We start from the raw sequence: 12,063 nt of genomic DNA on the forward strand, positions 1-12,063 counted from the left end.
TGTTTATCTCAATCCATTGATTGAAGACTTGACAAAGTTGTGGGACAAGAGGGTTGTTGTGTTTGATCGGTATCAAAATGAGACATTTAAGTTGCATGCAATGCTATTTTATACCGTTAATGACTTTTAAGCATACGGGAATTTGAGTGGATACAGTGTTAAGGGCCATCGTGCATGCCCTATCTATGAAGAAGACACAAGCTACGTACAATTGAAACATGGAAGAAAAATAGTATACACTTGGCATTGACATTTTTTGAAAGCTTGTCACCCTTGTCGGTGATTGAAAAAAGCTTTTAATGGAAGTCAAGAGCATGATAGTGTGCGGATACCATTAACTGTTCAACAAGTTCTTGAGTGGGTTGACGACATTAATACTGTATTTGGAAAGGCCCAAAAGAAGGAAAAAAAGTAAAACTTCCATATGGAAGAAGAGGTCAATATTGTTTGATCTTCAATACTGGTTCAATGTAGATGTCAAACATTGTATTGATGTAATGCATGTCGAGAAAAATGTTTGTGATATTGCCATTGACACGCTTCTTAACATTCAAGGCAAGACAAATGATGGTTTGAATACTCGCAAAGATTTAGTTGAGATGGGTATATGAGAGCAGTTGCATCCAAGGTCTGATGGTAAGAAAATATATTTGCCTCCAACTTGTCATACTTTGTCCATAAAGGAAAAGATAAGTTTTTGTCAGTGTCTGCATCGTGTCAAAGTGCCACAAGGATACTCTTCAAATATTAAGAGTCTTGTGCGGTTGAATGATCTAAAATTAGTCGGCTTAAAGTCTCATGATTGTCATATCTTGATACAACAACTGTTAGCTGTAGCGATACGACACATTTTGCCTAAGAAAGTCAAGCATGCCATGACTCGCCTGTGTTTTTTCTTCAACGTCATATGTAGCAAAGTCATTAATCCTTTCAAGTTAGATGAACTGAAAAACGAGGCTGTTATTATCTTGTGTCAGTTGGAAATGTATTTTCCTCCATTTTTCAACATCATGGCTCACTTAATTGTTCATCTGGTGAAAAAAATTAAATGTTGTGATCCTGTTTATTTGCAATAGATGTACTCAGTTGAGTGATACATAAAGATCTTAAAATGGTGCACAAAGAATCTACACTGTCCTGAAGTATCAATTGTTGAAAGGTACATTGCAAAAGAAGCTATTGAGTTATGTTCCTAGTACATGGAAAAGGCAAAACCTATTGTGGTTTCGAAGTCTCGACATGATAAGAGAGTGGGAGGTAAGGATTCAAGAGGATTGCATATTATCACTCCAAGTCTAGAAGAATTTCAACAAGCTCATTTGTGTATACTGAATAACAGTAGTGAAGTTCTGTCGTACATAGTTCGGCATGAAGCTTTAGTCAAGCAAAATAACCCAAAAATGTCCAAGGATAGGGTCTTCAAAGAGCATAACAAGAGTTTTGTAAATTGGTTTAAAGATACAATCTTTGGTGACGATAATGCTTCTGAAATGTTAAAGAAGTTAGCAGATGGGCCTAAAAAATGTTATAACTTGGAAAAGGTATGATATCAATGAGTATTCATTCTACATAAAATCACAAGACAACAAGAGTACGATGCAAAACAGTGGTGTAAGTCTAAGGGCTGAATCTTAACACTTTGCTATTGTATATGATGAAAAACCTCATGTAGCTTCCATGCCTTACTTTGGGGTCTTTGAAGAAATCTGAGAGGTTAATTATGTAACATTCAGTGTATGTGTTTTCAAGTATAAGTGGGTTGATAGCAATATGGGTGTGCGAACCGATGATTTCGGATTTAATTTGATAGATTTGAAGAAGCTCACTTATAAGAATAAGTCTTTCATCATGGTAGAACAAGCTAAACAAATATTTTATGTTCAAGATCCTTGTGATGAAAGATGGTCAATGGTTCTACCCAGAAAAACAATTGCTCTTAATATTGAAGATGATGATTCAACCCATGATAGTTGTCTCACATATTTCTCCACACAAATATCAGCTAACGTCAACGGAGAAGAAGTTGACGACGTCCTCGCAAATCATAATGATCATGACGAAAGAGAATTAATTAACATCGTATAATATAATTTATTTTATATTTACTTCAATTGTTAATTGTAGTTCCACAACTTAATATAGTTTTCATACGTTGTTTAATTAATGTTGTTATTTTTTGACAGGCACATGACTACACCACTCAACTCACTTACTCTTCCTCCTCCTGAGTCAACAACACCTTCTTCACCGTCTGTGTCGAAGAAGACAAGAAAAGCAACATGACTTAGATCGTTGGCTACTAAAGCAGCTCGGGTGGAGAGACCAGTGGTTCATGTTGATCTTGTCACTGGGAAAGCCAATGGTCCCCACAAAAAGAAATTAAGAACATATTTGGGGATGATCACTTGCGATAAGGTGAATGTTACATATGATAATTGGAAACAAGTCCTCGTCACTCAAAAGGATCTCATCTGGGAGGATATTCAGGTATTTCGATTAAATGTTGAATGTTGTTGTTATATGATCTACTAAAAGTTTGGATTTGTAATTGACTAACTAGAGAATGTATTTATTGTATCGCAAGTTGAATTTGATATTCCTAAATCATCTGATTTGAGAACAAAAAAAATAATTCAAACCATAGTATTCAGGTGTTTCAATTAAATATTGAATGTTGTTGTCATATGATCTACTAAAAATTTGGATTTGTAATTGACTAATTAGAAAATATATTTATTGTATCGCAGGCTGAATTTGATAATCCTAAATCATCCAATTTGAGAACAAAGAAAAAATAATTCAAATTGTAGGAGAAAGGTGGAGGCAGTTTGAGTTAGATTTGACCTTCAAATGGGCCTTGGCAGACAACAAGGATGACCAGGATGAAAAAGTATGTGAGAAGTATGGAATAAGCAAAGAGAAGTGGACCTAGTTTTGTCAAAGCCGTAGAGACCCTTCATGGGAGGTTAGTTGATTTTCATTGTCTTTTAAACTTGATATTTAAATATTATTGTCAATTGTATTAAGTTACTGTTATGTGTTATTGTCACAGGAGGTTCGAAAGAAGGTGCAAGCCATTCAGAAACAAAACATTGCCCCTCAGGTGTTGTCCCATGGGGGTTATGATTTTCTAGAAAAAAAAAGTTAATGGAGGAGAAGCAAGAGAAATGATTGGAGGAAGCAACCTAATCAGGGAGGACTAACACAGTCGTGGATCTTCCATCTCCCATTAGACGACACGTGAAGTGGAAGATGGTCCGTACGAAGAAAACTGGCCAAATGACATCTGAGGTAGCAAAGGAAATCACAGATAGGATTGTAAGTCAGTTTCATTTGTTAGTGGTCATTTTTTATAACAATTGTTAGATGAGTAAACCAATTTTGTTTCGTGTGTTTACTATAGGATTTCTTGGAGGAGCAGGCCTCACAGGGAAGCTTTGTCGCCCATGGACGTTAGGATGTACTGACTATTGTCATTGGGCGACCGGAGGACTCAGGTTGTGTCTGTATTGTTGGAGTTGGTTTCACCATCAAAAACTACTTTGGACCGGCTTCAAGGGGCTCCTGCACCTCTTCATCCATGGCTTCTAAAGACCTAGAGCAGATGACACAGAAGATCGGAGACCAGCTGGAGGAGTCAATTACACAAAAACTGACTTAACAATTAATGATGGCCTTCAGTCAGATGCAGTCGCAAATGTAATCACAGGGACTCACACTGCCTCCTGAGGTTGAGGTTGGTCCTTCTACTGCTCGTGTCAACACAAAGGAAAGTTGTGTCGATCCCTCGGGATAGGACCCAAAAATGGGAGACTTGGACAAATGTGGCTTGTATGTCGATGGCAGTCCTCCTCGACTGATTGTTGTTGGAAGAGTTTATGAAGGGTCCACAACTATCCACGACATTCCTTTGGGAAATGATCAAGTCAAGGTCGGTGTTGAGGAAGTCCAAGATGTTGATGCTCGTGTTTCTGTACCCACTCAAGAGGTTTAGTTAGTGGGGCAAGCACTTAACACCTTCCTTGCTTGGGCCACACATCTTGTAAATCCTTTTTCAGAATATGTATTTCATTATGTTTTTTTCATAATTATTAATAAAGGATTTGTTACAAATCAAGTTTGGCTGTCATTCACTTAATATTTATCAACTATGTAGGATAAACAGGTAGCTGAGGGACCGAAAAAACCTGTACATATGTTAGATCCTGACGAACATCCCCTCTACCTGATGACATTAACCATCCTGTAGCTTTTCCTCAAGCTGTTGTAGGTGTCGTGAGATGCTAGCGTGTTTGGGGTGTATAATGATAACTTCTCATTGTACATAAAGCATGAAGATCTTTCTAAAATAGCTCATGATGGTCAATGTCTGAGCATCTCTATTATACAGTTATGGATTATGTAAGTCACTTTACATTATTGTATATTAGCTAACTGATTGTTTTATACTCATGCATAATTTACTATATTTTAACAACAATAGGCATATAACTGAGACAACTATGCAAGGGGGGAATGTCGATGTGTATAGATCCCTCGAGTCACAATCTATATAAAGATTTGAGCAATCGCAATTTGAATTAGATTATATTAACAAATGGATGCAAAATTCACAAAAGAGATGTGTACTTAGGAGCCTACTTGGAAGGGTAAGTTAAATTGAATAAATCAATTTAAATCATGTATGCTTTATAATAACTTAATGTTCTCCAATGCAGTACACATGGGCAAATGGTCGTCATTTTGCCTAAGGACAATATTGTCATTTGATTTTGTTCCTTGCACAATAGGCTCGACAACTACTTGAAAATTTTGTAATACATTTACTTTATGATTACAATTTGACATCAATATTTTTATTGTATAATACACATGCATGTTTCTCTTTATCAATGTTCTAAAGGGATTCAACACAGTCAAGGAAGTAAATCTAAGGCTGCTAGATGGATCGTAGTTAAAGTAAGTCATTTAAATAATGTTTCATGTCTTCAAAATTAATTTTTATTACGCTTCAATTAACTTTGAATATCTAAATATCCTATTCAATTTAATATAATAAACAAAAAGAAAGCACTAAGTGCAGGTACTACGTAATGTCATGAATGTTAATAATAATCCTAGGAGGTTTCCTAGAAACAAAGCAATCGTATTTCTATTTTAAGGAAGAATCGAAATATTGTGGATATTTGGAACAAGTTTCTATTTGTAATAAAAAAATCAAGTAATTGTAGAATTTCATTAGAATAGAGTCAAGAAAGAAATTCAAATAAAAAAGTGTAAAATTTTTAAAAAGGGAAAGATTAACAAAAAGTAAGTGGACCTAACCCATTGAATTATACCTATATTTACTATTCTGACATTCAAATGGGATAAAGATGGAATTCGAACAATGATTTTTTTATTTTCTTTAATAACTGAGAAATGATAACTATTTACTTCAAAACTAATTCTATTTCTTATCATTGTTATTATTTACACTCATTTATTAACTTATGTTTTATTATATCATGCAGTATTTCACTGATTAAAGATCATTGGAACCAGAGAGAATGAAGGTCATTCAAATTCAGTGGGCAAAATATTATTTGAAAGTTAAAAATCAAACACTAGAACTTTAAGTAATTTTAGAATTGTAGAGTAGTTATTATGTAAATTTAGATTAGGTTACAAAATTTATTATGTATTGACTTTCATTTTTCTTATAATTCATTGTAAATATTTAATTATATATTATGGACAAAATTTAAAATGCTTGATAACAACTGTATGGTTTGTTTTTGCTTTTCAATTTACATGTTAATTGGGTTAATTAAAAAAAAAGGATATTTTAGGAAAACTGATGTTGTCAAGTTACAAAATTTATTATGTATTGACTTTCATTTTTCTTATAATTCATTGTAAATATTCAATTATATATTATGGACAAAATTTAAAATGCTTGATAACAAATGTATGGTTTGCTTTTGCTTTTCAATTTACATGTTAATTGGGTTAGTTACAAAAACAAACAGGATAAAAATACAAAAAACATCGGTTATTTAGAAAAGTTGATATTGTCAGTCAACGACAACATTGGTTTTTCAAAAAAATGATGTTGTTTTTTACTGTCGACATCGATTTTCCAATAAACTAATGTTATCATTCAAAAATCACATCAATTTTTTTATGAAAACCGTTGTTGTTAGTAAAAAAACATCTATTTTTTTGGAAAATCGATGTTGTCGTTGACTGACATCATCAATTTTCATGAAAAAACGGGTGTGGTTTTCTACGTATTTTTTTGTTATTGTTTTATGACACTATATCAGTTTTTGAAAAAAATCAATGTTGTGTTAACACTTTTAACGTTAGTAATTTCAACATCGATTAATAACCAATGTTGAAAGTCCTTAATAACTGATGTTAAAAGTTTATTTTCTAGTTAATTTTAATTTTTAAAACTAAACTCTATCATTCCCCAACTCTTATAAGAGAAAAAAGAGACAATTCAAAGTATTTATAATTTATGAACTAGAATTATTAAAAGTATTTTGGTAAAAAAAAAATTAATGCAAGGGACAATAAGAAAATAATCTTATGAAGGGGGATAAAGAAATTTTAAATAATATCTTACAAAAAGGAACACAAAGAGTACTTTCTAACAATGACACATGCACGTTTTAATGTGTCGGATAATTGTCCCCACAATAAATTTTTTTTAACTTGTATGTGTAATAAAAAAAATATTTTTGCCCTTAATAAAAAAATAGGTATATCTCCTATAAGATAATTTTTAAAATGAATGTAAAAAAATAAAAAAAAAGAATAAATTGATATTAAACCTACTACTTTATTCTTTGAATTTTTAGGTTTAATTACTTGTTTGGTTATCTAATTTATTTTTTTATTTCAATTTGATCTCATAATTTATTTATTAGGTTGAATTTGGTATTTTATTTTTTCAAAGGTATAATTAGGTAATTTATTTTTTAAAATTGGTTTTGTTTGATCCTATTTTTCTTTTGTTATCTTAGAAAAAATGAGACCAAATTGATTTTAGTTGACAAAAAATTAAATTCATTTAAAAAACAAAAAAGTAAAGTACCTAATTAGAACATTTAAAAATAAATTAACCAAATTCAACCTAATAAATAAATTAAAGAAAATTTATCAACCAAATTAGAAAATAATTTTGGTCTTAAAAATATTTTTGATCCTTCATAAATTAGTGAATTTTATTTTGGGTTACTAATAAAAAAATTACATTGAATTCCTAATAAATTAATTTTGGTCTTTGTTATTTTTTTTGTCATTCTAATTTTTTTTTTTTTGTCTATAGTATGTAGATCATTGACTATTTGTCTCTATTAAATATTTTTCAAAGAGACTAATACAAAATGAAAAAAAGATTAAGGACTAAACCAATATAACAATGACTAAAAATAAAATGTTTGTTTTACTAGAAACTCAATAAAAAAATTATTATTATAAGCCCAAAATAAAATTTATTAATTTATCCAAACTAAATACAAATTTGAGCTTCCTTTTTTTTATACCTAATTTGAACTATTTCTTTCCTCCACTAATATAAATTTCTGTCTGCCACCGATTCTAGGATGTTATTTACTTGTTTAGTGAATTTATTCCTTTTTTGGAAAATGCTTGAAAAAAATGGTCTTCACGATCCCTATCTATTTTGGATTATGTGTTGATTGGGTTTGTCATTTCTGTACTTGTGAAGGTACATGTTGGTTGAGATAAAGAGTTATGGTGTCTCTATATTAAAAAAAAGAAGTTATAGTGTCTTCAGTCTTCTTTTTCTTTTATTATGAATGAAATGAGATAAGCATCTTGTAGTTAAAATAAAAAATCTTTTGTTATTCACTTGTACGGAAGATTCTAGTAATTTACTTAACAAAACCCCATACAAAATTTTCAAAATAATTTTTAAGCATTTTCAATTATAAATTATTTTACAATAATAATTAATGAAAAATTATTGTTGATATAATTTTTAAAATAATTATTATCAATACATTGTAAATACATATATTATTTACTCAAACTTTAAATTGTAAACAATGTTTTCATCCCTAAAAATAAAGTTTCGTCTCATTTTGGTACTTGGAACATTTTTTCAATAATGCTGGTCTTTGTAAATTATAATCCTTTTTTTTAAAATATTTTTTATTATTGTCATTAATTAACGATGCGAAATATTAGTAGTAACATAAGATTAGTAATTATTGAGAACTAAATTTGAGGAATTAAAAATAATAATAATTATTTTAAATAAAATAATTGAATTTAAATCAATATTTTTTAAAAAGAACAAAATCAAATAAACTTCTAAGAAAAAAAATACATTTAAAACTTAATTAATATGCAATAACAACTTGATTTTTACTTTTTTATATTATTATCTAACTATAAAATATTATAAGTTTATTTAATTTTATAATAATTATTTTAAAATGATGTTAAGAATAATTTTTTATTGATTAACAATATAAAAACTTTTTGACCGAAAATTCTTTCCTATTAAAACCTTTGAACAATCTCTTTGCTTTGTTGTGAAAAAACAATTTACATCGATCATCATCAATTTGTGTCAAATCAATGACGTTGTAAATTAATGATGAAGTAATAACTAGACAAAACCACAGCATTTCGTTGCCATGCATTTTGACTAGATAAGCTTACATTTCGATGTGAATCTTGTGATTGTCAAAGAAATTATTATTTTGCCTTTAAAAAAAATAAATTATTATTTGGAAACAAGGTGATATTTCTTTTGAATTTGTGTTTATTATCTGCAAATTCTTCGAAGTCAATGCTTAGAATGCAAGCTTTGACTAATATGTACTTCATTTAATGGTAATAACGCATGCATAGGATGCTTAAGACATGGGCATCCAATCCATTAAAGTAATCATAATTGTTAGTTCTTCTTTTTGGCTTTGCTTTCAACTTTGTACAAACATCCACCGTGTCATTTTTTTTTTCACGAGTAAAGTAACTTCTCAACAAAGGAAGGTAACCACAATCAATGCCCACCCTCTTTAGCCAATAAATACACTAATAATTACGTTCCAAAAATATAAAAAATAAAAATTTTATCTTTGAATTTATAAAAAGTGTAACAAGTTCGTTATGTTGTAAGTTTTCTCCATTAACCCACACAAAAGTATTTAGTGTGGTGCTGACTTTGATGTGGTGTCCCACACAATAAAAAGGGGGCATCCCACGTAATAAAGAAGTGTCTACTTTTTTGTTTGTTTTCGACAAGCACACAAATCAAACACAAACCAATGATAGTGACACAATGGGTTGTTGCTTTGTGCACCAAGCATATTGCTTATGCACCCAACAATATTATGATATTTCAAAAATACCCTTGTGTGCTCTTCTTCTTCCTTTTAGCTTTTTCTTTCACGTTCTTGACTCATTCATTCATTATGTTGGTTTCATCACATTTTTTCATTTTCATGAGAGGAGAGGTCCATTGTATCCACTTTGGTCGAGGTGAAAGTCTTACGAAAGTATGTCAGCAAGTGGTGGTTGTGGTGGTGGTTGGTGTGGTTGTTAACGGTGGAGGTAAGGTGTCTTTGATAGTTTATTTTTCTACGTATAACACTTACGGATAAATAATCCGTAAGCTATATAATATTTACGGATTGATAATCTGCAAGTTTTATATAACTTATGGATTGTTAATCTAATTTTTTTTAGTTTTTTTTTAAAATTTGTTTTATTATTTATTTTAAATGTAATTAGTATTATTATTTTAAATATTTTTAAATTAGTATAGTTTTATAATTAATTTGTAAGTATTTGTTTTTATATTGTGGAAGTGGTATTAAATGTAAAATAATTTAGACTTATAATTTATTTGAGTCGTTATGCTTTAAAATTGGTTGTTTTTAGTGCTTGTAATTTGATGAATTAAAATTAAGTTCAATAATATTATTTATTTTAGTATATATGGTTAGATTATCATTTTTTATGTATTATATGGTTATGAATTTTAAGTAGAAAAACTTGATGTTATTGGTTTTTTAATAAATATGGTTATCAATTTTAATGTTTTATATTATTAATTGTAGTAAAAAAATAAAAAAAATTGTGTGGTAGTATATGTATGATGTGGTTAGGGGTCGTTTGTTTGTGACTGAAAATTTTCAATGTCTTGTTAAGATGGACGAAGATCAATGAATGCATTATAGTATAATGTTTGAAGAAATTGATATGAATGAACAAAAAGAAGACGAAGCTAGTGTGAAATCAGAACATGTTGATTGTTCTTATGCCTTCAATACTTCTCAGGTATTAATATGATTTTTTTTTGTTAAAGTAAGTTATTGAATGTCTCTTGAAGACTATAGATGTCTGGATTACATTCTAGGTGTTTGCTATTCGTGATGATGTTTTGATTTGGACTCGAGTTGTTGCTTATGAAATTGGTTTTGTGACAATCATTATGAGATCAGACACAAACATTGGTATGAGAGGAAGGACATCATTTGTCTTAATTGATTATGAAAGGAGTGGTCAGTATAGGACCATAAAGAAAGATTTGGTAAGAACAAATACTGACAGTAGAAAATATGGGTGTACCTTTAAGTTGCATGGGAAACTAGTGGTTGGAGGCCAAAGATGGATGATGAAGTTAATGTGTAGGAGTCACAATCATGAAATGGTAAAGTCATTAGTTGAACATCCATACACTGGTCAATTGACTAAGGATGAAAAGATTATTATTGTTGATATGACAAAGTCAATGATGAAACTAATAAATATTCTGCTAATGTTGAAGGAGCACAATGTCAATATTTATACAACAATCAAGCAAATATACAATGCAAGAAGTGCATATTGTTCTTCCATAAGAGGCAATGATACTGAAATGCAACAACTAATGAAGCTTCTTGAATGAAATCAGTATTCATTGGCATAGATTAAAGGATGAAAATGTTGTACGTGGTATCTTTTGGTGTCATCCTGATGCAGTGAAGCTATGCAATGCTTGTAATTTGATATTTTTTATCGATACTACCTACAAAACAAACAGGTACAGGCTCCTGTTACTTGACTTTGTAGGTGTCACACTAACAATGATGACATTCTTTGCTGATTTTGCCTATTTGGAGGGAGAACGTCTAAATAATGTTGTGTGAGCTCTAGAATAGTTTTGAGGTCTTTTTCTCAAATGTGATGTCCTCCCTAGAGTTATTGTTACCGACAAAGATCTAGCATTGACGAATGCGGTGAAAACTGTATTCCCTAAGTGTACCAACTTGTTGTGTCGGTTTCACATTGATAAGAATGTGAAGGCAAAGTATAAATCTCTGGTTGGTAAAAAAATGCATGAGATTATGTTAAGGAAGCCTGGGAGAGTTTGGTTAATTGTCCTTCTAAGGATGCATTTGATGAGTGTCTTAAAAAGTTTGAAATTACTTGTTCACTATGACCAATGTTTATTGACTATGTCAACCAAACACGGATAATTCCTCACAAAGAAAAGTTTGTTAAAGCCTAGACGAATAAGGTGATGCACTTAGGAAATACAACAACAAACAGATATGAAAATTGTAATTTTTTTTTTGCTTAGGATTTAGGACTTAATGGGTTGTCTTTGTTTTTTTTTGTGTATTTTATATGCAGGGTTGAATCTGCTCATTAGACCTTAAAAATACTACTACAGAATAGCCTTGGAGACCTATGTAGTGTTTGGGAAGCCATGAACAACATGATCATGCTACAACATACTGAACTTGAGGCATCTTTTAAGACAAGTACACATGTGATTGGACATGTTTTTAAAGTTACCTATACAAAAAACTACTTGGCATGGTATCAAGGTATGCTTTAAACCAAATTGTGGCTGAGTATGAGCATGTGAGTTATGCTAGTATTGACAGTTCTCGTTGTGGATGTGTAATGAGAACTACTCATGGTCTTCCTTATGCATGTGAGCTAGCTAGATATGTTGTTGGTAGCATACCTTTGGGAGTAATCCTTATGTTTTGGTGGAGACTAAGTTTTTCAGACCAAGGGTTATCTAAGTCGGAAGTTAGAATAACT

This window comes from Glycine soja, chromosome 16 (assembly GCF_004193775.1).
Source record: "Glycine soja cultivar W05 chromosome 16, ASM419377v2, whole genome shotgun sequence".
Taxonomy (NCBI): domain Eukaryota; kingdom Viridiplantae; phylum Streptophyta; class Magnoliopsida; order Fabales; family Fabaceae; genus Glycine; species Glycine soja.